The following is a 24791-nucleotide window of genomic DNA, read 5'->3' as shown; positions in this document are numbered from 1 at the left end:
AAAAGGATCAGAAAATTCGAAAAATTTTGCCCTTAAAAATTCAGAGTATTGATATACAGGAAGACCTCACTATAACGGATTAATTGGGATCCAGACCATTCCGAAAAATGAGAAATTCCAATAAAAGCGACATCCGGACCTCCCCCTGCTAATCCGGACTTTTTCCAATATATCAGACATTAGTCCGGATTGCATGAATGGTTTTTAAACTGTTTTGACTACCATTGCAGCATTGTACTGTGTTATAACTTCACTACATTAATCAAATGGTATTATAAAAATAATAATACAGTACTGTACACTGATAAATGTCTTTTATCTTATTGTGGTGAACACAGCTAAAGTGGTCAGGCAACCCGGACTGCTTCTGGCTTTGAGACTTTTTCCTATATATAGGAATTTAGTCCGGTAGCTCCTGGAGTCCAATAAAAGCGAATTCCGTTCTACTGAAGTCCGTTATATCAAGGTTTTACTGTATTCAGATTATTGGTGGTCGGACTGGAGGACTCTTACTGTATTTACCTTAAAACCATTCACAACATGGGGTCTTTTTAAGCAGACTAAAATTCTGGGAGTAGTCTGCATAAAGTAATAAGTTGTTGGTATACCAAAGGGTTGACAGAAGTCTAATAAAGCTTTAACTCCTCCACATCAGGCTTTTTATAGCATCATTGGTCTCTCACTAAGAAAATTTTTCCCAAAAACGCCTCTTTTCAAACCTTAATACCTGTACTGTTTCTCGGAAACTATAGCATTTAGGGAAACAAATTAACCCTTCTTAGGTAAACCTATAATTTTATCCTTACCTAGGTAATGTGGGGTCTGTCAGACCCCAATCTTTAAAAAATAGTCAAAAATACTTACAACAACTTTATTGAAACAATCGCTTTTACACAGCTTCTGTAGGCCTTCTCCTTCAATTTAGTGCAAAATGTATGGAAATATAAGTGACGAAATATTTTATGGAAAATTAAATGAAAAACAATGACAAATTTTATACCATCTGAAATTGGTGGCTGCCATACCAACACTGATATGTTCCACCAGTATTCTATCATTGCATGCTGTACAATAATGGCCAATGTTTCTGTAAGCAGTAAGAGAAGCACGTCATAAAAAAAAAAAAATTTGTATGGAACAAATATATATGGGAAAATAATCACAGGTTAGGTAAAGTGGGGTCCACTGGACCCCAAAGGCCCTTTATCGCGAAAACAGAGCCAGATCCCGAACTGATCCCATCACCTCCCTAAACTAGTCTACTAGTCAGGAAGGTAGAGGGAAAACCAGATCCCAAGACCTTATAGTAATATATGAAAAATACTAAGAAAAATAGCGTGGGGTCCCACAGACCCCACATTACCTGAGGAGGGTTAAAGACCATATTACTCACCTACTCCTCTTGCAAATGAAAGTATCCCCATGTCTACAGGTCACTGCGTCGATGAGTAATGACGTGATGGAGAAGAGTACCTTTTGGTGCAAGAGATAGGCTGTATTTGGGCATTTGCACACGGTCCCAATTTTCGTTTCACTCTCAATGTGATAACTTCTCCATTACTAGATAAACTAGACACAGTGGTGTCCAAGGCATGCCCTATGGCGCTATCACAGAGTCCTTTCCTAAAATCCTTGGAAAAAAGCTTGGCAGGGGTGGATGAGGCAAAAGTCCATGTGAGGCGGGAACGGAATCGGACGAGAAGGATTAAGAAAATATCGTCTTACACCTGCCAAAGTCATAGAGACGATTGAGGCATGGTTGGCTCACCTGGTGGGAGTCCCTCCCTAGCTTTTAATGATGAGATAAAGTGGTAGCCGCTTCAAACTTTGCCGGGAAAACAAGTGCGGTTTCTACCGACCCCCGGCGGCCTCACCCACCTCTTCTGCGTCGGTCCATACCAACACCCGGTGGTTACAGGTTAAGGAGCAGCATATTTGCCTTAAACCTATTCACTCCATGTGTTCTTAAGGCTAGATGAAATTCTGGGAGTAGCCTAAGCAGAGTAATAAGTCGTTGGAACATTAAAAGGATTACCAGGCAACAGATTATTTCCAATTATTTGAGCCTGAGGGATCTCTCATTAGCTAGATAAAACCATTTAGCAACAGCTAGAACAAAGAAAAAAAAAATGTTTTATTACTGACGAAGTTAAAGGGGCTATCAAACTAATACCAGTAAGGTACCTCATATCAGGTTTGCCAAAAAAACAAAAGTAATTTCCCTGAGGATAATGTTTTCCATTGAGAAAAACTTTGGCAAGGTTGGGTCTCACTGCTGGAATACCTGCCAATCAAACCGAGTACCAAAAATGGTTAAAATATTTTGCAATGAATAGTATATTTACGGTTACTATGATGATGTACTGTATGCGATAAAATTACAGTACAGTGAACTCTCACATTTGGTGAGGAACAGGTGCAAAAAAAAAAAAAAAACTTGCTAAACTGAAATTCACCAAATCTGAACTGAATAACTAATGGGAAAAAAATAAATTGGTTCTGGGAATGCATGACTGGACTGATTCTCCACCTGTATTATAACATTAACGTCTTGTATTTCAAAAGTTTTCGAGTCAATTCTTAATAGAAAAATTTTAAGGCATCTTTCCTATCACAACCTTCTTTCCGATTGTCAGTATGGGTTCCGTCAGGGACGCTCCACTGGCGATCTTCTCACCTACCTTTCAGACTCCTGGTCATCCTCCTTTCGGGACTTTGGCGAAAGCTTTGCCATTGCACTTGACATCTCAAAGGCTTTCGATCGAGTCTGGCATAAATCTTTAATTTCCAAACTGCCCTCCTATGGTTTCTATCCTTCTATCTGTGCCTTCATCGCTAGCTTCCTTTCTGGTCGTTCTATAGCCGCTGTTGTAGACGGCCATCGTTCTTCTCCTAGATCTATCAACAGTGGTGTTCCTCAGGGCTCTGTCCTATCACCAACTCTCTTCCTTTTATTCATCAATGATCTTCTAAGCTGTACATCTAATCCTATCCACTCATACGCTGATGACTCCACCCTTCACCTTTCCATTCGGTTCCCGCAACGCCCATCTCAACAGTTACTTCAAGAAACAAGGGATGAGGCTATGGCACACCTAATGTCTGACTTGGCTCGTATCGCTGACTGGGGTAAAAATAATATGGTTGTCTTTAATGCATCTAAGACTCAGTTCTTACACCTATCAACCCGACAAAATCTTCCACAGGTATACCCATTAATGTTTAATAATATTCAGCTTAATCCTGCATCATCCTTGAACATGCTTGGGGTTTCATTTATTCGGGACTTATCTTGGAAAGACCATATTACATCTCTTGTAAAATCTGCTTCCAAGAGATTGGGTGTGCTAAGCCGACTCCGCTCTTTCTTTACCCCTGCACAACTGTTGACTCTATACAGAGGTTTTATCCGCCCCTGTGTGGAGTACAACTCTCATGTGTGGGGAGGCTCCCCACATACAGCTCTTCTCAATAGGGTGGAGTCAAAGGCTTTTCGTCTCATTAACTCTCCTCCTCTTACTGACTCCCTTCAACCTCTGTCTCTTCGCCGCACTGTTGCATCTTTATCTCTTTTCTATCGCTACTTTAATGGTCACTGCTCCTCTGAACTGTCTGCTTGCATTCCTCCACCTCTACGACGGGCGCGTAGCACCCGTCTGGCAGCAAACTCTCATCCCTTTTCTGTCCAACTCTCTAATGCAAGAGTTAACCGTTACTCCCAGTCTTTCATTTATGCAACAGGTCAGCTCTGGAACTGTCTCCCTCTATCTGTATTTCCTGCTGCCTATGATCTCCAGTCTTTCAAACGCAGTGTGTCCAGGCATCTCAAAATGATCGGATCTTGAATTTGGCTCTCTATTGTATTTTGTTTTTCTCTTGGAGGGAACTGTTACTGCGGGCCATGGCCTTTGGTTCCTTCTTCCTCGCATAAAAAAAAAAAAAAAAAAAAAAAAATCATGTGATAAACAGACATAACGTGATTCAATTTAATATATTTTAGCAAAGAAACAATACAAAACAGAAAAACTCACATACGAAAAGAAAATAATGGGCTTGATGTATACGTGGTGTATTGTGCGTGGATGCCTTAGTTGGTGTGACTGTTTACATACAAGTCACTGAGGATTTGTCTGCACCTTTTTTGATATTGGAAAATAGATAATTGATGAAAATAAAATTGTATTACATTTCATCACAGGAGAGTCAGTAGAATAATAAACTTAAATTTTAGTAATATTTTCCTTTTGTATTATGGATGTTATTGCTTTTAAACCATATACACTCAACCCTCGGCTATCACTCCCAATTGGTCCCGCTATGGCTGCGCTATAGCCGAAACCGTGATAGCCAAACTGAAGAACTTATGGTAATAATTCTAATCGGTGCCATGACCTCAATATTTACCCCTAAGATACCTTTTCTGTACCACATATTAATATATGATAGTCTAAAAATGAGCATGTTTTATGATGTGATCACGATTCTTATAAATACCCCTCACAGTCGATTCATGGATGTTATGTTTCTTCCCCACACTTCGCTTGGTCTCACCATTCTCTATAAGTTTCACATTTCCAGTTTATCTGCATAACATAGGTTCTTCCTCTTCTTTATTTCCCTGCCAGGTGCCGCAGCATTATGTTGGGTGATGGTAGGGGGACGGGGAGGGGGTACGGTTGGCCATGGTCATATCATAAAAAAGGTTATTGTTCTCGCTATCACTGTTCACAGTCTGAGGGTGCGCACTTGAATGGTTTGGTGGGCAGGAGATTCGGTCAGGCGGCCAATCAGTGCTCGGCTGACGCCGATGTCACATGACCAATCATGGAGTGAAGCGTTTGTTGGCTGGGTGGAGCACTGGAGCCTGGCCTTTTTGAAATTTTCAAACATTTGTGGTGCGCGATAGCAGGCATTTAGTGCGTGATAAAGGTATTCGGGTAGTTTTTTATATAGGCGTGATAGCGAGATACGCTATAGCGGAACCCGTGATAGCCTAGGGTTGAGTGTAATTTCATACTGTAAATTTTGCTATGTGAAGTGTTTCAAACTCGGGTTATTTGTCACAAGATTTCATTTAACCTTAGCTTGGAATATGACTTAAGTCCTTTGTGAAATATTCTTACGCTCTTTTCTCAGCTAAGTGAAGATGACAAGCTAAGTACTGAATTAAGAAACATTTTGAGAATCATTGTTAATACGGGCCCTGAAGCCTCACTCCCTGTAGCTTCTGTTGTCCCTTCCTCCTCTGGATCTTCATCTGAACCAAATCCTCCAAAAACGAAGTCATCTGGAATGCTTGCAATGTCTATGTTGTCATCAACTGGGCCAGGATCACTGGAGAGGGAAGCTTCAGCTTGTGCAGTATCTTCACTCTGTCGTCAGCCCAGGTAACGAGTGATGAACGCTTGTTGTTGTTCATTTATTTTCTTATTGTATTCCATCAAGAAAAAAGATGGTATTTCATTCATTTTCTGTACCAGCTGAACTCAATCACTCTCACTGGCTGCAACAGTCTCTATTTCTTCTTGGAGATGGGAACAGTTACTTGATATGTGAGAGTTTTGTCGCTGTCAGTTGCTTGGGAGTCTGCGCAGGTTTATCTTCTTGTTCGCTGTCGAGAAGACGAGACTTGAATTTCACAATACAAACTAAATTTTGTTGAAATTAATTCAGATTAATAAAAAAAAATTTCAAATTAATTGGCATAAAATTACAGAATACAGTTACAGTATATTTTTATTATAAACAAGTCACCAAATATGATATTTCTGTTGCCAAATTAGAGTGTTGTGTACAATCTCATCCCATCACCAAAAGTGAATCCATCAAATAAAAACTCGCCAAATGTGAGAGTTCACTGTACTATAATTAAGTCTGGGGTTAATGTTTGCCAGATTGACTACTTCCTGATCAAGAGGGCTGATAGGGGGTCGGTGCAACTTCATGCTGCTTCTTTGGCTTCAGGTGGCATCAGAACACATGCTGAAACAGTCTGTGTTGCCCTGCAGCTAACATGAAGCAAGATATGATCAAAAAGGAAATTGCAAGGAGAATCAGATAAATAAAACTGTGGGTGGTGTTTGGATGACTGTGTAGCCCTGCAGCTAATTGGAAGCAAGATGCAGTCAAAAAGGAAATTGGGAAGAGGATCAGATAAATAACATGAAAAGTAGTGTTAAGAAGATGATAACTTACACCTTTTCCCAATGAAAGATTTTCCTAGTTTTATTATGAATGTCTGGTTGTAGCTAAATGTGGGAAGACACAGTATTGAAAGGATTAATGGAGATCTTGTCTACCCTACTCACTAGAACTAAACTGTTAAAGCTATATGAGGCAAAAAATGGGTGCAGCAACACAAATTACTGATATGTGACACGGTGCCCAAGGAGAGGGTGATGAAGAGGACCTATGCACCAAGGGGAAAATATAAAAGTTAAAAAGCCAAGTAGTAAAAAAGAAGCATTCTATAGCAAGATGAGTTGAGTGATGACTGAACTAAGAACTGTTCACAGAAGTGTTAATGAGCAGTACAGAGCTCTCAAGAGCAATCCTGTCATGAATCAAATTCGCGACATTTTCCTTTTGTGAGAAACCACGAACTTTAGTGGAAAACTCACTGTATCACGTGTATCATTCAGTTAACCGTTTCTCTCTCCATTTCGATGGTATACTTTTTTCAAAACATTTGTCACTGTTTCAAAAGTGACCGTTCTAATGCACATCATTAAGTGCTCTACTGAGCGATATTATTGTTTCTATATAGTTCGCCCCTGCTTGCCTCAACCATTGGCCACGCCTTCTTCCAGCTGGCCTGGGCATATTCCTACCCCACACATCGTATCTGAATCAGTCTTTTGTCTGTCGCGACGGAGTGTGGTTCTGTGCTCCAGTAGTGAGAGTGAGAGAGGTCTTCTAGCACCCAGACTCCACTAGACAACAGTTCTCCAGGCTCCCACCCTTCCTTGGTGATACGCTACATTGACCAGTATTTCCTTTTCGTATTTTCCTAGGTTTAAGAGGTTAGCTTCTGAGTGAGCGAGTGAGTGCGATCTCATTATTTTGAATTCACTTTGAGATGTAACGTTGAATTTGTTCCTTTGTAATTAATAAATTTAACAGTTCTTTTTCTTTGAGCTTAATGTAATGTAAACTTGTGTTTCATTTCTCCATAATTAAGCTTATTTCCCTTATAGCTCCTAGCTTGCATAAACGCCTTGCTATTCATAACTGGTACTTAGGCCAGTCTCGTTGTATGAAGCTTAAAATCCGTTGTGCCTTCTAGGAGTTAACGCATCAGAAAGAAGCTGATATCATTAATAGTATTAGTTATTTATTGTCAGGGGTGAAGCCACTTTCTCCAGAGGCTAACAGTACTAATAAACAGCAATTGTGAGTAATTAGTCTCTGCTGTGTACTGTTGAGAGAGTTTATAAATTCTTGTTCTGAGAGAATCGGTGAAGCGAGCCGGCATAATCATTGCTTGATTTAGCAAGACAATTCTTGTTCCTGCTGTTCAGTATTATTGAGAATTATCCTTTAATATTGCATTTATTTTAAAAACCCGTGACAAATCCCTTGAGTTAAAAATTCGGTGTGTGGATGGACAAGAGTCCTCCAAGATGTAAGGTAACGTGGCGGTGGGATGACGTTACAGAAGCCGCAGTAAAGGAGAAAACTCTTCCAGGAATGGTAACTGGGTGATAACAGAGAGGAATACTTGGCTGCCAGGCATAGGGCTAGAAAAGAGGTATATGGAGCAAGTTCTGAGTCACAAAGACATTTAATGGAAAATCTAAATACTGTACAGTACAATCCCAGTTAACCGGGTGGCTTGGGGAATTTACCTTCCCGGTTACAGATTTTTCCCGTATTTCTGATTTTCAAGTCAAATCTATACAAAGGCTATCACAGCAGTAAATACAGTTCAGGTACTCACCAGTCACATTAGGGGTTACACTAAGAGATTCCGCCTGAAAAACTGCCTTGTAAACACACACCATGGTCATAACGCACATGCGTGCAATGTCTAGCAAGTTGCAGTACTGCAAATTGCACCCAACGTTGCTTAACTTCGCTGATCGGACGGGAAGCGGTGTACTCAACGTGGTATGACGAATACGAGTAAACAAAAACCTCCATGGTGGCGTCGTGGCACGTAATATTGGAGTTAGGACATTAAATTATGCATACTAAATTGTATTTATAGTTTCACACAAAGTATCATTATTTTTTTATTCAGAGAATACAAGATTATGCAGTGCTAGTTTTTTACTTTACATTGCTCAGGATAGGGGTATAACTCTGGTGAATATAAGGGTAGGGGGAGAAATGTAAATAAGAGTTGGGGGGGGGCCTCCAAAGGGGATCCAGCGTAGGGCCTCAGAAAAGCTAGGACCGGCACTGTCCTCCCATCATCCCCAGGCATCACCTTATCTCCCCAAAACTAGCCCCTACAACATCCTGGAGAGTGCTCAAAACCCTTGGCTCTGACCACCTCCCAATCATCATCACTACCAAAACCAGAATCACCCCAGCTGGCCACAGACACACACGTTAATTATACGAGAGCCAACTGGGAGGCCTTCACAACTGAAAAACAACAACATTTTAAAACATTCAACAGTACACCCATCACAAACATCAACACCGCTGTGCACACTTTCAATACAATTACTCAAAATGCAGACAAGACACATGCCTAGAGGCAAAAGAAAGAGAGACAACACCAACTTCACATCAGAAATTCATGACATCAGTCAATGCGACATACTACAACACTCTCCAACACCCCATACACAAGACACCATACAACAAATACAAGAACTCAGCACTCAAATAAACAATAAAATATCAGAAAAGCAAACACTAAATAGGAATAATTATCTCCAAACACTTGATCACATAACGAACACCAGCAAACTCTACAAAACACTAAACAGCATCACTCTCTCCAACAGCAACACTACACAATCACACACTGCCATCACAACAACAGACGCCATACCCTCAAACAATTACTTTTCACATGTCAGCCATCTAAATTTCCATCACGGCGACTGACATGTCATACGACGCAAGAGACAGTTCCCCACAGACCCAGACTTCGCACCTTTCACTTACAACCAGACGAAGCACATCATTAGCAACCTTAAGCACTCATCTGCCTGTGGACAAGACAATGCAAGCAACATATACCTTAAACACCTTGGACCACAAGGCATACAAGCACTCACCAACATATCAAACTACAGCTACTAATACAACATAATATCCAACACCTGGAAGCATGACACTATCATCACTATCCTCAAACTCAACAAAGACCCCACACTACCTTCTTCACACTGCCCCATCACACTCCTCTTCACCTTCTCCAAAGTCACTGAACGAATGGTATTACAACTAGTTACGCCTCACATCCTCCAAGCCCCATCACAACATGGTTTTAGGCTGCAACACTCCACAAACACTCTTCTTACAGACCTTACACACAGAGTGTTTGATGGCATCAATTCAGCTAGGCCACCACACTGAACACTCCTAGTCACACTTGACATTAGCAAAGCTTTTGATGCCATCCCTCGCCACAACCTCACAAACAAAATATTCAACACAAACATGCACAATAACACAAAAAGTTGACTGGCAAACTATTCAGCAAGCAGATGTGCACATGTAACATTTGCCCATCAGTCATCGAACATCAGAAACTTCACAAACAGCGTCCCCCATTGATCTGTTTAGTCCCCAACTCTCTTTAACCTATACATGCACGACATATCCACACCCCACACACCACAAATACACATAATTTCCTATGCAGACAACATCACACTTACATGTACAGTAATACTCCAATATATAATACCCCTAGATGCGATACCCCAGCTTAGTGATGGGGGTACAAATATCACCAAGCCCCATTATACGATAGCGCAGCCCGGTTTAATGATGGACCCTCTGACATCACATCCACAGGTGATAGGCTGAAATTTTGACTCATGCGCGTTCCCCGGCCAGATGAGCCTGCCCGGCTCCCAGGATGTGCAGAAACGCTCGCACAGGTCCCACAGCCATCGCTTTCCCCACACTCACCCATGTTGTTCTTTTCGCGCCAGCCATCTCAGAGTGAGGAACTCTCTTATGCTCGCCCACCACGCATCGTGTTGCATCACCAATGTTAACCAAGACGCTATCGCAGTGCATCGTACCTGAGTACGAGCAGTGATACCAATCATGTGTGGTGATTTTGTGTGAATTTTAGCCTAAATAAGTGTGATCATATCTGGTAAGGGTGCTGCACATGGTGGGGCTAGTGGTGATGCTAGTGGATGCCCTATTCAGGGAGGTAAGCGGCCTGCTAGTGTTGGTGCTGGAGATGTTCCTGCGAAGCGTGTGCATAAAACTGTCTCTCTAGAAGTCAAGCTAGATATTCTTTAGCGCTACAAAAACGGTGAAGGTGCGTGTGCTATCGCCTTGGCTCTCCACCTGGCCCAGTCTCTTGTTTCCACCATCATCAAGATGGGGGAGGCCATTAGGCTGCTGCTGGGGAGCCTGCAACCTTAGCTGCCTCCCAAATCACCCGCCAAAGAGGGCCTGCAATGGAGGAGCTGGAGAGGATGCTGCGCACATGGGTGGAGGATCAGAACTGGCAGAAGGCAACCATAGGCCAGGCAATTATCTGCACCAAGGCTCTCTCACTATGGGAGGAAATCATCGTGAGGTGGGATCTTGATGCTAGCGAGACCTTCACGGCTAGCCATAGGTGGTCTGACCGGTTCAGAAGACAAGCTAATCTCCACCACGTGAAGATACATGGTGAGGCGGCGAGTGCAGATACGGTGGCGGCAGCAGTGTTTCCTGACGAGTTGAAATGCATTCTCAAGGAGGATGGCTACAGTGCAAAGCAGGTCTTGAATTTTGACGAGACTGGGCTCTTCTGGAAGAGAACATCCTCCAAGACATATCTTGCAACAAAGGAAAAGTAGAGCCAGGGTTCAAGGCCTCGAAGGACAGCCTTACACTCAAGCTGGGGGGGGGCAATGCTGAGCGTGACCTCAGGTTGAAGCCACTCCATGTCTACCACTCCAAGAACCCCAAGGCTCTGGTGGGGTATGTTAAAGAAAACCTTGGGGTGATTTGGAAGTCAAACAAGAAGGCCTGGCTGACTTCCAATACCTGTTCATCACATTTCTACTCGTACCTATTGCTGCAAGGCGTGGTGGATGAGTTTGGGAGAGTGTGTAAGAAATGGACTCTAAAGATGAATGTATGGAAGAGTAAAGTTATGGTCTTTGAAAGAAGTGAAGTAAGTGAATGTACAGTGAGGTTGGATGAGGAGGAAATGGAAAATGTGAATGTGTTTAAGTACTTGGGTAGTGTGAGGAGTAAGGATGAAAGTGTAGAGGATGAAGTGCTTGAATGGGTACAACAAGGAAGGAAAGTTGTTGGTTCATTGAAAGCAGTGATAAGAAACAGGGAAGTGAGCATGGAAGTGAAAAAGTTAATACATGACTGTATTGTGATACGAACTCTTACATATGGAAGTGAAGCTTGGACCTTGTTGGAGAGACAGAAGTCAAGAGTGAGAGTAGTGGAAATGAGTTATGTGAGAGTAGCATGTGGCGTCACATGGAGAGACAGACTGACAAATAAGTGAAGGAACGTTGTATTGTGGATGTGGATGTGATAGGAAGCATTAGGAGAAACACAATGAGGTGGTTGGCCATGTGGAGAGGATGGAGAGTGAGAGACTGATGAGGAAAGTGTATGTGAATGAGGTGGAGGGAGGGAGAGGGAAGGGGAGGCCAAGGACGAGATGGAGGGATGGAATGGAGAGATATATGAAAGAGGGAGGTGTGAGCTGGGAGCAGGGCAGTGCAGTGGCGGGGAACAGGGCAACATGGAGGCAATCTGTCTGTGACCACCCCTTACGAGATTGGAGCACCTGGCAATAGATAGATAGATTGACCTCTCTTGTGTCCTGAAGAGGTATGCCTCCAGGGAGAATTTGGAGAAAAGATTTCTCGTGGTGATAGACAACACGTCTAGCCACCCTCCCGTGATGAAGCCAGTGACATAGAAGTGGTGTTCCTGCTCCCTAGCATCACATCCTTGTTGCAACCCACGGACAAAGGGATGATCGCTGCGTTTAAAGTATACTACCTCAGCCACACTATGCGGCAATTGGTGAGGGCTTGTGACAATGATGATAGGAACAACAGTGCAGCAGTTCTGGAAGGGTTACAATATACGCCACGCTATAGAGAACATGACTGCAGCGTGGCGTGAAGTTACCCAGCCCACCATGAACAGTGTGTGGTGGAAGCTGTGGCCAGACCTTCACCGGCTTCCCCGAGGGTGTGCAAGCTTCCAGTGCAGTGTATGTGGCAGGGCATAGTGGATTTGTAGCACAAAGCAGACTTTGGGAAGGTCAATGAGGAGGATGTGGAGGAAGTTCTCGAAAGCCAAAGGGAGGAGCTCAGCAACGAGGAGCTCTTCAATAGGGAGATTCAGCGGATGCACCAGGGGGCACAGTAGGAGGAGGTCGTCCCCGAAGTGGGAGGCCTCAATATAGCAATTCTGAGGGAGATGCTGACCATGCTGGACAAAATCATTGCGCTGATGCGCACACACGACCCTCTGCGAGGATGAAGCAGGGACATCGCTAATTGGTTGAAGGAAAGGATGAAGGTGTACACGACGATGCTGGAGGAAAAGAAGAGGGTGGTCAGGCAGACAGCAATCACTGCCTTCTTCAAACAGGCCCCTGCCACTCCAGCATGCCACAAAGGATCTCCCCAGCCCTCAACAAGCAGAGCATCTCCCCAGCCTTCAACCAGCAGAGCATCTCCTCAACCTTCAACCAGTAGAGCATCTCCCCAGACTTCAACCAGCAGAGCATCTCCCCAGCCTTCAACCAGCAGAGCATCTCCCCCCAAACCTTCAACCAGCAAAGCATCTCCCCCCAAACCTTCAACCAGCAGAGCATCTCCCCCCAAACCTTCAACCAGCAGAGCATCTCCCCAGCCTTCAACCAGCACAGCATCTCCCCAGCCTTCAACCAGCAGAGCATCTCCCCAACCTTCAACCAGCAGAGCATCTCCCCAGCCTTCAACTAGCAGAGCATCTCCCCAGCCTTCAACCAGCCGAGCATCTCCCCAGCCTTCAACCAGCAGAGCATCTCCCCAGCCTTCAACCAGCAGAGCATCTCCCCAGCCTTCAACCAGCAGAGCATCTTCCCAACTTTCAACCAGCAGAGCATCTCCCCCGCCATTGACCAGCAGTGAAATACCCAGGGTCTCCTCCTGCCGAGGACGTGCTCGGCCCCTAGTGCTGGACCTAACCTCCAACTGATCCCCATCTCCCGTGTCACCTGTGTCTCCACTGAGGCACTCTGCCACTCCCTCGCTGCTTTCCTCGCCCCAGCCTCCATCTCCCTCACCACATCAGCCACTTTCTCTGTCTCCCTCGCCATGACATGAGTCACAGCATCTGACTCCATTGCTACCTCATCAGTCATCGCAGTGGTCTCCCTAGCCACCTCGCTGGTCATCGCAGCTGTCTCCCTCACCACCTCTGTCATCGCATTGCACTCCACTGTAACCCCAGAGCCATCACATCGCACCTCATCATCACCACCTGAGACATCTCATTGCACTCCATCGCCATCCCCAGAACCAGTGCATCAGTCTCTCACTATGATCACCCCACCTTGCCAGGCTTCCCCCACCTATGACCCTTTCCTAGAGATAGAGTTTGAGGGCTTTGAGGAGGAGGATTGAGCGTTAGGGAGCACCACACATCCCTCAGGCTCAGGGGGGGATAGCAAGCATGATGACCAGGACCAGACACGGACTTACAAGAAGTAAGTGATGAGAGGTGCTTGATATTTTCTAAATCTATTCCTTATGATCTTCAGGCTTTATTTGTTGGTTTTAGTGAGTTATTTACAGGTGTTAGGATTAGGTTAGCTTGGTTGACACCTGTTAGGTCATTCAGATTGGCTTTAAACTTGTTTCTGGACTCATTTGGGTGGGTTTTGGGCTTGGTTTGGGGGGAAACCCAAGGCTGGTAAATGCTCCACATTACTTTACATGTTAAAAGTACCCTGATATACAATACCCCACCTAACGATGGGGTTTTACCTAACCAATTACATCATTAAACCGGGGTATGCCTGTACACACCAAAACGCAAATGCAGCCGCACACATCCTCTAACCTTAATTCAACACACTACATGAATGGTTCACCACAAACATGCTCAAAATAGTCCCAGCCAAATCTACAGTGACCCTACTCATAAACTGGACAGCAGAACACAGTCACATTCCACACCTCACCATAAACAATACTCCCCTACCACACACACACACACACACACACACACACAAACCTTGGTGTAACATACAATACATCAATGTCATTTAAACAACAAATCACAAACATTAAAGATAAATTAACACCAAGACTCAACTCCTTAAGGTCACTTGCCCATACCACATTTGGACACAAAAAAGAAACCACCACCACAGTATACAAACAATATATAAGCTCAGTGATGAATTATGCAAGCCCTGCTTGGGCTTCTAACCTCACTAAAACACACTACAACACTCTACAGGCCATACAGAACAAGGCCCTAAAAATAATCACAGGCTGCACAGCTACCACACCCATAGACCACCTACACCAAGAAACCAAAGTCCTCAAAGTCAGGGATCATCTAGACATGAGTGGTCAACACAAATTCTCGCCACAGCCTCCACAAACCCACACCATCCACTACACTACATGGAAGCACATCCACACACACCAAGGAACATCAAAACAGCACCCAGCACATGATATCATACACAAATACTGTCATCTCTCCCCCTCTGCCTGCTTCAAACCAGCTTCCAGATGCATATCCATACTCAAATCACTCGCCGCTCCATTTAGTCACTTAAAGACAACACAGCTGCATGCACGGCCTCCTGATATCCACCCTTCTGAATCCTATCTCCCTCGTGGACAGGGTCCACCTGGCTAGGCTGAGATGTGATCATCCAGCCCTCTTGAGTTATCAGAAGAGACTGGATGACTCCACTGCTGATGCATTGCACACAATCACCTGTGCCAACAACACAACATACAGTCCTTGAGAGCTCTGTGGGAAGGCCCAGTCTCAGCCGTGGCCTTCCTTAGGGACTCGGGGCTGTTCGACCAAACTGCCTAGGGAACAACTACTACCACTACTACTACTACCTGTACTACTACATGGGTGCTTGCACCCATGTGAGAGAAAATGGAAATTTGAGTGATGAGTTCTCCGTGAACATTGGCATGCATCAGGGGTCAGTCTTGAGCTCCTCATTGTTTTGTCATGGTGCCTGAAGATCTCTCACGTGACTTCAGAGATGGACTCCCAGGGGAGAGGCTGTATGCTGATTACTTGGTGTTGATTACAAAAAATGAAAGGGAAACAGAAGAAAGATTTTGGAAATGTGGAGATGGAATGGGGTACAAGAGTCTGTGAATAAATGAGGATTAAACCAAAGTGGTGATACTGCCAAAGCAGAGGGAGTGTGGCCATGTGCAATTTGTCGCAAGGGTGTACAAAGTGACTCTATCTTGTGCAGTTTGTGATTAGTGAGTCCACATGAGATGTGGTGGTATACGAGGTAGGCTGTGAAATAATGCTGACTTCACGTGTGCAGTGTGTTGGGGAGAGCACATACAGACAGTCAGGCATGAAAGGAGTGATCATCTTACTGGTGTATCTCTTGCGTGTGTGGAGGAGTTTTGTTATTTGGGGGACACGTTCTGTGCTGCAGGTGGGGCTGGAGCTAGCTCTGTTATTAGGGTAGGGAGTGGCTGGAGGAAGTTCTGGGATCTGTTGCCTCTCCTAACATTGAGAGCACTCTCCTTCCATGCTAAGGGATCTTTGTATGCAGCATGTGTCAGAAGTGGTATGGTAGCAAGACAAACACAGTAAAGGAAGAGGGTGTTCGTAGGCTCAAATGTACAGAACTGACAATAATTACACGGATGTGTAGTGCATCCTTGAATGTGAGGACTGGGGGGAGAAGGCTAAGATTGCAACTGGAGAGTTGAGAGGAAGAATGGGAGTAGAATGCACAGTAATCCCTCCAAGACCCAACGTAATAGAGCCAAAGGCATGTCCGGAACTTGGGAAAGTGCCTCCTGGACAGGTACTTATGGACCCTAACCCAGCCTAACTCTGAAAACCACCTAAATAACTTCCTACCAGACATGCACAGCACCTATTTAAGTCCCTATTCACACAATAAGGGACAGAAAGCATGAAATAAATGAAAAAGAACCAGAGAATGAGGAATTAGAAGTGAGTATGGGAAATATATAGCAGTGTACAGGATACTTAAACACGTCCGTGGCCGTCACGAAGATTAACCCGCCTCCTCTAAGGATCTTAAAGTGGTGAAAATGCTCATGAAGCACATACAGTAATCCAGTGTTGTGCTGCACTTAATCCTTTGCACTGTGAAATATAATTGTTTAACACAGCACATTCTGTTCTTACTTGCATCAAGCCAGTTGCAACACACCAGTTTGCACTCTGAACTTAATCCTTTGCACTTTGAATTATAATTTCTTAGCGCTGCACAACACTGTAAATTCCCATGTGGTCTAGCGGCGAGGTATTGCAGTTTATTCACAAAAACAAGCATGTGGGGCAGCCACTGCGACGAGTCTAGTCTCAACGGTAGTTAGGCAGGAACTTGGGAGGGGAGGATGCAGGGGGTGAGGGGCTCTACTACAAGTGAACACACAGCTGTTCGGCGCCGTGCGCCATGTTCAAAGTACGGTTGAAAACATGTTGGATTCCCCCCCCCCCCCGAAGGCCTGAGCCCAAAATGTCCAGGACTTCGGGTGTCCGGGACTTGGGTGTCTGGGTCTAGCTGTTGTGATGAGGAGGGGTAGAGTGAGATGGTCTGGGCAAGTTGAGAGGACGGAGGATGGCAACAGGGTGCGGAGGATGAAAAGTGTGAACATCAGGGGGTGGGGTTGCAAGAGGCATACCAAAAGAGATCTAGGATGAGGTTATAGAATGTGACTTCAGGGCTAAGGGACTGAATAGGGAATCTGCCAAAGATCAAGCAGCAAGGAAAGGCGCCATTAGGTGACCAAGACTGACGCATGCAAGCATGTTGGAGCTTTTGTAAACTATCTATCTATCTATCTATAGCCCGATGCCCTAATCCCGCAAAGGGTGGCCGCAGACAAAACGCCTCCAAGTCACTCTGTCACCCACCATTTGACTCCCCTCCCCCCAACTCACCCCCCCCCTCCCTCATATACCTCTCAACTCCATCCCTCTCCCTCCCTCCACCTCACCTACATACACCCTCTTAGTCAGTCTTTCATTCTCCATTCTCTCCACATGTCCAAACCACCTCAGTGTATTTCTCTTAATCTTTTCAACCACATCCACATCTACCCCACAACGTTCCTTCACTTCTTCATTCGTCAACCTGTCCCTCCACGTCACTCCACATGCTCCTCTCAAGTACAGGTCTCCCTCACTATTCGATATTTCGCTTATACGATCGATATTTATTGATACCAATCCCTCATTAATCGATTGAGAACGCTCGATTATCTGATCGCTTAAATAAAAGTAAATGTACGCATTGTAAACAAACGCATCGCATCACGCGCTTGTTTTTCTGGCTGAGCGATCGTACCCAAGCCCGCTCATTCTCGCGCTCATTCCCGCCTTGTCCCGTCTAGGCTAAGCTCTGATGCTGCATTTCTTCCATCCACTTCTGCCACTGTGTCATCATCCATCACTGACATCCAGGATTCATTAAGCCCTGCCACTGCTGACGATGAGGAGCAAGTTTTCTTCCAGTGATTTAATGAAGACTAAAGAGTCTCTGAGTTGAGAGTGTACCGCAGCCATGAAAGGTACGTTACGTGCAGGACTTAGCCTAGCGCGTTTGTGATTTTGATTTTTCTGATCTTTCCAGTGGATATAAGCCTCCTGGGGAAACCACTGTATAAAAAAAAATAACGTGTCTATTACACTACCTCCTTGGGTGACGTGGAAAAGTGTTCTCCATCTCTTTATTGGTAAATATTAATGTAGCGGTCCGCATTAAATTAAATCCTATTAAACCTTAAGTTCGTTATTCGATCGTTCACTATTCGATCTAGTTTTCAGGAACGTAACCCAATCGAATAGTGAGGGAGACCTGTAACTCATTTCCACTGCTCTCACTCTTGACTTGTTCCCCTCTTGCAAGGTCCACGCCTCGCTTCCATACGTCAGGGTAGGGATCACAATACCATCATGCAGTGACTTCTTAACTTCCATACTCACCTCCCTATTTGTAAACGATACATGATAATTAAGCAAGCAGGCATGAACAAGCGTATGTCTTATGTAACATGACGAAATAATAAAGCCTGTGATGTCAATAAATCACTGTTTACATTAGGATGCAAAATCTGGGAAAATAAAGAAGCAAATGGCATACTTTATTTTCCAGTAGTGAAAACTTAATAAATAGTAGTTGAGATACAATGGCTTGTGTTCAAATTACATGAAATACAATCATCCAGTCACTAGATGTAGGGCTACCATCAGGTGACTCTACAATGAGTGACATGCCAAATGATTACCTGTATGCCAGAAAATCATTTACTATGCTGGGTGGTAACCACATAACCAAACCACAAGAGTTTCCTCCGGGTTAATAAAGTGGGTTAGTGGAGGTCTAGCATCCAGCCCTGCAAAACAGCACATTAAAAATACTGGTACAGTAAAACCTCAATATAATGGAATTCAATAGACCGGAATTTGCTTTTACAGTAAACCCTCATTATACGATGGGGTTCCGTTCCTGAAAACCCCATCGTAAAGCAATCCATCATATAGCAATCCCATTATAACAGGGAGTCAATGGGGATACGTTCCCAGACATGCCTAAACTCTCACATACACACACCTTAGCACTCACATACATGAAATATCCTTATGTTTAAACATTTAGAGTAACACATTAATAGTGAATAAAGAGAAAAAAGCATGAAAACTACAGTATACAGTAGATCTTACCTTTACTGAAGCAAGCAATGGTTGTTTATGTGGTTCCTAGACAATTCACCATGAAGTCGACAATTCGTTGTCATAATATGGACATTCCCCGTCAGGACAGATCCCCGTCATTCAATAAATAGACTTATTACTGATTAAATGATACTTTAATAACTAATTCTCAGGGGGATCTATCAAAGTCTATTTTCATTCAATAGCATTGGCTTTGGATATCATTTGTAAGTTGCACTTTTAGACAATATTTAACTTGTTTCTACCTTGCTGTAGTTGACTTTGAATTATGTTCTAGCATCATCCACAGCTGTTTTCATTAATTTCCATTGGTACTACAACATCCTGGGTATATTTTAAAACGACTTTGAAGAGGTACAAGTACAGTACTAAAAAACTAGTGTACTTCCTAAATAAACTGATATGAAAATAAACAACGGGGAATCATCCTGACGACGAAAAGTCCCGATGGCGAACTGTCTTGTTATTGTTGTGATGGTGAATTGACTTGATAGCGAAATATCCCGAAACATTTATATAGACGTAACATGAAGATTATTTGTAAAATTCCAAAGTATGTCGATTGTTCACTTAACCCGTCACGTCCCGAGGTTTTCCGCACCTCCAACATCCCCCAGTCCCGAGCTATTTTGGAAAATTTTTTTTTTGGCTAAAACTTCCACTTTGGTTGAGAAACGAAGGAAAATCACCAAGAAAGGGCTTACCGTGGTCTATAAGTGGTCGGAACAGGTGAGGTCCCCCGCGCCAGGTATCGTATTCTATCATTGACGTGTGAGGCACTCACGTTTTCTATGGTAGGGAATACTGGGAGAAACAACACACAACACCTCTATATTTATTGAATTTGAACTGATAAACAATAACAGTAGCAATATAATGGATTTCAGACACATATATATGAAAAATAAGCATTGTACCATCGCGCGAGCATAGCGAGTTAGGTCCGAGTCGTAACATGCTATATGCTAAGTTTCTTGTATCAGTCAACATATCATTTTTTCTACTTGTATACTTCTGTTTCAATGACATTTTACCAATTTCTACTGTTTCTAAATGTTTTCAGATGTTTTCATTCATTATGATGACATGCAGCATAAGTTTAGGGCACATCGGCTTACTAAGTGCACTCGCTATGACTCGTATTTCAACATACCCAATTGTTTTATCACTTTCCAATTATTTTTCCCTTTACATAGAACCTTTCCTCCACCACTGTAAATGTTTTCAATTGATTACATTCATTACGAGGGCATTTAGCGATATCCTAGCGCATATTCACGTAGCAAGCACAATCTCAAACACACGTGTTTCATCTTCTACTTTATTTATTCACTCCAATTATACTTCCCCACTTACATTACACACGTTTACACCCCTATACTGCACTGTACATACAGTGCTCGTCAGAAGTATAGAGCGCCTACGGTAGGGTGCGCAATACTTGTGGCCAAAAAAGAATCACCCGTTTTTGGTACTAAAAATTGAGCCAGATGTTTGCAGCGCTAGCATGACGTTACGGTAGCCTGAGGCCTTACTACGCGCTGGTTGGTTCCCGTCTCAGTTGCCTACAGGCTGCCTGAGAGAGAGGAACTCCACCGCATCTCCCTCTCTTACTGTGCCATTTTTTACCGAGTGTCCCAGAGTGTTTTGGCTTTCGCCACTTTGTTATGGCGCCTACCCGTGAACTATCGAGTGAAATCATATCCCAGATCATTGCTCTAAAGGAGGCAGGCCACCAAACGAAGGAAATTAATGAATTGGTTGGCATGGCTCGATCGACAGTTCGTAGGTGGTGCGCCCATTTTCGAGTGGAAAAAAGTGGTGACGTTCCCACAAAGAAACCGTGGTCTGGTAGGCCTAGGAAAACTTCCCTGAGGCCTGTTAATGTTTTAAAATGTGCAGTGGAGTCTAATCCTTGTGTGAGTGCAAGGGAAAAAAAAGGAGAGCAACCCGGAAGTGTTTGGTGAGGTTTCTGTGCGCACAGTGTCTCGAAGGGTCCATGAACTTGGTTACACAAGTCACAGGCCTGTGAGAAAGCCTCTTCTCACACGTTACCAGCGACTTCGTAGCCTTGCCTTTGCTAACAAATACCTTAACTGGGGTGAGGAGCAATGGTTGTCAGTGTTGTGGTCTGATGAGGCAACGGTTAGTGTTACCTGTAATCGAGGAGCAAGTGTGTACTGGTGCAAAGGTAGTGACCCACTTGACCCACGTTATGTGGAAAGCACAGTTAAACACCCTGATTCACTCATGGTGTGGGGTTGTTTTTCTGGTAAAGGTTTGGGGAAGCTTGTGCTTCCCAAAAACTGCAGAGTGAATCAGGACGTTTATCTGGAGCTTCTGTGTGATCATTTACCAGAGTCCTTCGAGCTCACAGGTGCACGAGTGTTTCAGCAGGATGGTGCACCTGCTCATAAGGCCAAATCGGTCACCAATTGGCTTCATGACTGCGAGGTATCATTCATGAAAGACTGACCAGGCAATAGCCCAGACCTCAACCCGACAGAAAACCTCTGGTACCTCGTAAAGAAGAATCTCCAAGGGAAGGACGTGAGCTCTCTGCCTAAGCTGGAAGCCGCCATTCGTGACTCCTGGGACAAAATACCCCTCCAGCACCTCAGGAACCTCACCCTTTCACTTCCAAGACATCTCAGGTCCGTGAAGAAGCATAAAGGATACCCTACGAAGCACTAAAGGTAAATAAAATGCATTATTTACATGTTTTTTCATGTTGAAAGGTTTGTTTCGTAGGAGGGACGCAGGGCGCTCGATACTTCTGACTAGCACTGTACTTACTGGCATTATTTATTCAAGTGAGCGTCAGAATATCACATGAAAATACCCTCGCAATGAATGTTTCGACCAACATAATAATCAAACACTTATATACTAATTCTTCACATATATTACACACTTTCCCACTTGTTGACTTCTATTTTCACTATTACGGGCCTTATTCATTCAACTGAGCGTCAGGATATCGCATCTCTATACACACGCCAGGAATATTTTGACTTAGAATATATTTCAGCACTTACAATAATTTGAACTTATATTATACCCGTTAGCGTTTCCAATAATAATAATTACATATTTACGGGCCTTATTTATTGCACTGAGCGACAGAATATCGCATCATAAAACCCTCGCTAGGTATGTTTCCACTTACAGCATATTTATACACTTACATACAATTTTTGGACTTATGCTATACCCGTATGCACTTTATACTAATATTTTCAGATCAACATGACTGATAATTTCACTGAGCGCCTGTTTGTCGCATTTACTTCATAGTTTCAGCATTCTACCGCATTCACACCACATCAGAATGGCATCAACGTGTGATATTCACTGAAGCATGGGTGAATACAGAGACCCACGTCACACTCAACGCACTCATAGCGGGTGTCCTTCCTATGTGTGGTGAGTCTCACCCGGGAATTGCTACACACGTGACACCTGCGTTGAGGCCTAGGTCTGTTTGGCTGGGGAGGGATAGGAGTGGGGAAATGGCGGCCGGATATTCTCAGGGGAGCTTGGGCAATAGGGGCAGTGCGGGTGCGATGTTGGGGCCTTTCAACAGCATAACGTGCAAACATCTCTCTTGTGACCTCCCTCACAAACCCTTCAAAGGTTTCCTGAACTCCTGTTGTCATGGCGTGAAGGTGGTGGCAATTCAAAACAGTGATGTCTAGCAAGTGAAAGAACAGTTTCTAATACCACTTCATCGTGGTCCTGGCACACTCTACCGTCGATATCACGGAGTCTGACTGGTCCACCAGGCGTATGTTTATGTTATAGTCCATGACACACTCAGGTTTCCAAATGTGACGCCTGTTCTCGCTCCGGTAATCAACGGAATCAGTACGGTGCATCAAGGGGCAGTGAACCGTTGACAAGAGGCTTACTTCTCTATTATGGTTCCACACATTTGCAAGGATGTTGTTGGCTTTGAAGAAGACAACCTCATTCCTGGCAAGTTTCTGTCCTACCTTGGCCATGTGACGCTGGTTCACCTTCACGGTTCCACACACTCCCGTTTCATGCATGTGAAGATAACGAGCGAGAAGAGGGCTAGTGTACCAGTTGTCCAGGTAGAGGACGTGACCACGATGAAGGTAGTCTTCTATCATTGTCTTTACCACTGCTCCCGACAGTCCAATACTCCGATCTTCTATTATGTCTGTCTGTGCACCGGTGTACAAGACTATGTCTTGCACGTATCCAGTCCTACAGTCGCACATAACAAAGATCTTGAACCCAAAACGGTGCCTTTTGCTGGGTATATACTGCCTAAATGAAATATTACCTCTCCACAACACGAGACTCTCGTCTATGACGAGGTCTCTATAGGGATAATATGACGAACGAAAGGTTTGCCTCAGGTGATCAAAGACCAACCTAATTCGCCTCATCTTATCTGTGTCGTTCGCATCTGCAGGATCATGAGCATCATAGAAATGGAGGCGACTTTGAATTTGTTGAAACCGATTACGGCTCATCACTTGCCCAAATATTGGGGTAAACATAAGAGGGTCCCTTGTCCAGTAAGCCGGAATTCTGTTCTTTCGTATAATACCCATCAAAAGGACCAGGGCAAAAAATAGGAGCATTTCTGAAAGGGAGAGAGGGTAATCATATATGATAGAATGCCTACTCCTTGTTCCCAATCATTCACTCTCAAGGTGCTGGGTGCTTGCAAAAAGGTTGGTTTGGTAAACAATCTGCTCCACGAATGCCTCACTAAAAAACAGGTGGAAAAAATCCAACCTGGTGGAATTACGGTGAATTCCGGGAGCAATGCAGCCAGATCGCCCCTGCTCAGTGAAAGGGCGAATGAGGGGAGAAAAATCACTCCCATCCTCCCAATTCCATCCCACAAATCCCTCATCCCCATCATCCCCATCACCGCCTTCGTCTGGGTGGGGAGGAGATCCTGGTGGGGGAGGAGATCCTGGTGGGGGAGGTGGGGGAGGTTGGGGAGAAGGAGTACGGAGGGCTTCCCCACTGTCACTCCTCTTCCCTGCCTTTCCCTTTCCCTTACCCTTATGGCCTTGAGGAACATTAGGGGGCTGTGGGGATGAAGTAGGGGAAATTTGGGGAGCATAAGACATGCTGGGGAGTGGTTCCTCCCCACCTTCCCCCTCCATGACAACACCACGTGATTTTTCACGCACCCTAGCTCAACCACGTGTTAGGGGATATTGGGGAGCATAAGACGTGCTTGGGAGTGGTTCCTCCCCACCTTCCCCCTCTATCACAACCCCACGTGATACAGAACACACCCGCACTCGCCCACATGATACACCCCGCCGCCTCACACTACCTAGGGAGAGCAATGACTCACGTCACTCTCACTTTCCATACTCCTCCCTGCACTTACCCTTTCACTCCTCACTCCCTCCACGGCACTTCCTAACTCCCCAAACAAAATACTAGGCCCATAGCTGCTCGTCCGACATGGTGTGCGCTTGGGGCCACGATGAGTTATTACCTCACGTCCATACAACGTGGCAGCACGTCCCACGACTCCGTCCTCGTCTTCGTCTTCGAATTCTGGTTCCACATCACGTTGGGGCTGGGCATAGGATGTTGCACGTGGTTTCTTGGCCGGCTGCCACTCTCTGGCAGCACGGTAAGTCATGTACTGCCTCTTCCTGGGGGACGGGACTTCTTCATCACTG

At 44.4% G+C, this 24791-nt stretch overlaps 1 protein-coding gene across 1 annotated transcript in view; it reads right to left on the bottom strand.

Moving 5' to 3' along the window:
- The window catches only part of LOC145395000 (methyltransferase-like protein 25B), a 351111-nt gene that overhangs the window by 259616 nt on the left and 66704 nt on the right, over positions 1–24791 (bottom strand). The window lies entirely within an intron of this gene.

Source organism: Coenobita brevimanus, chromosome 29 (assembly GCF_032717465.1).
Source record: "Coenobita brevimanus isolate Jiangsu-jjx chromosome 29, ASM3271746v2, whole genome shotgun sequence".
NCBI lineage: Eukaryota > Metazoa > Arthropoda > Malacostraca > Decapoda > Coenobitidae > Coenobita > Coenobita brevimanus.
Note: the sequence above shows the minus strand (reverse complement) of the source record. Positions and strands in the feature narration are given on the sequence as shown.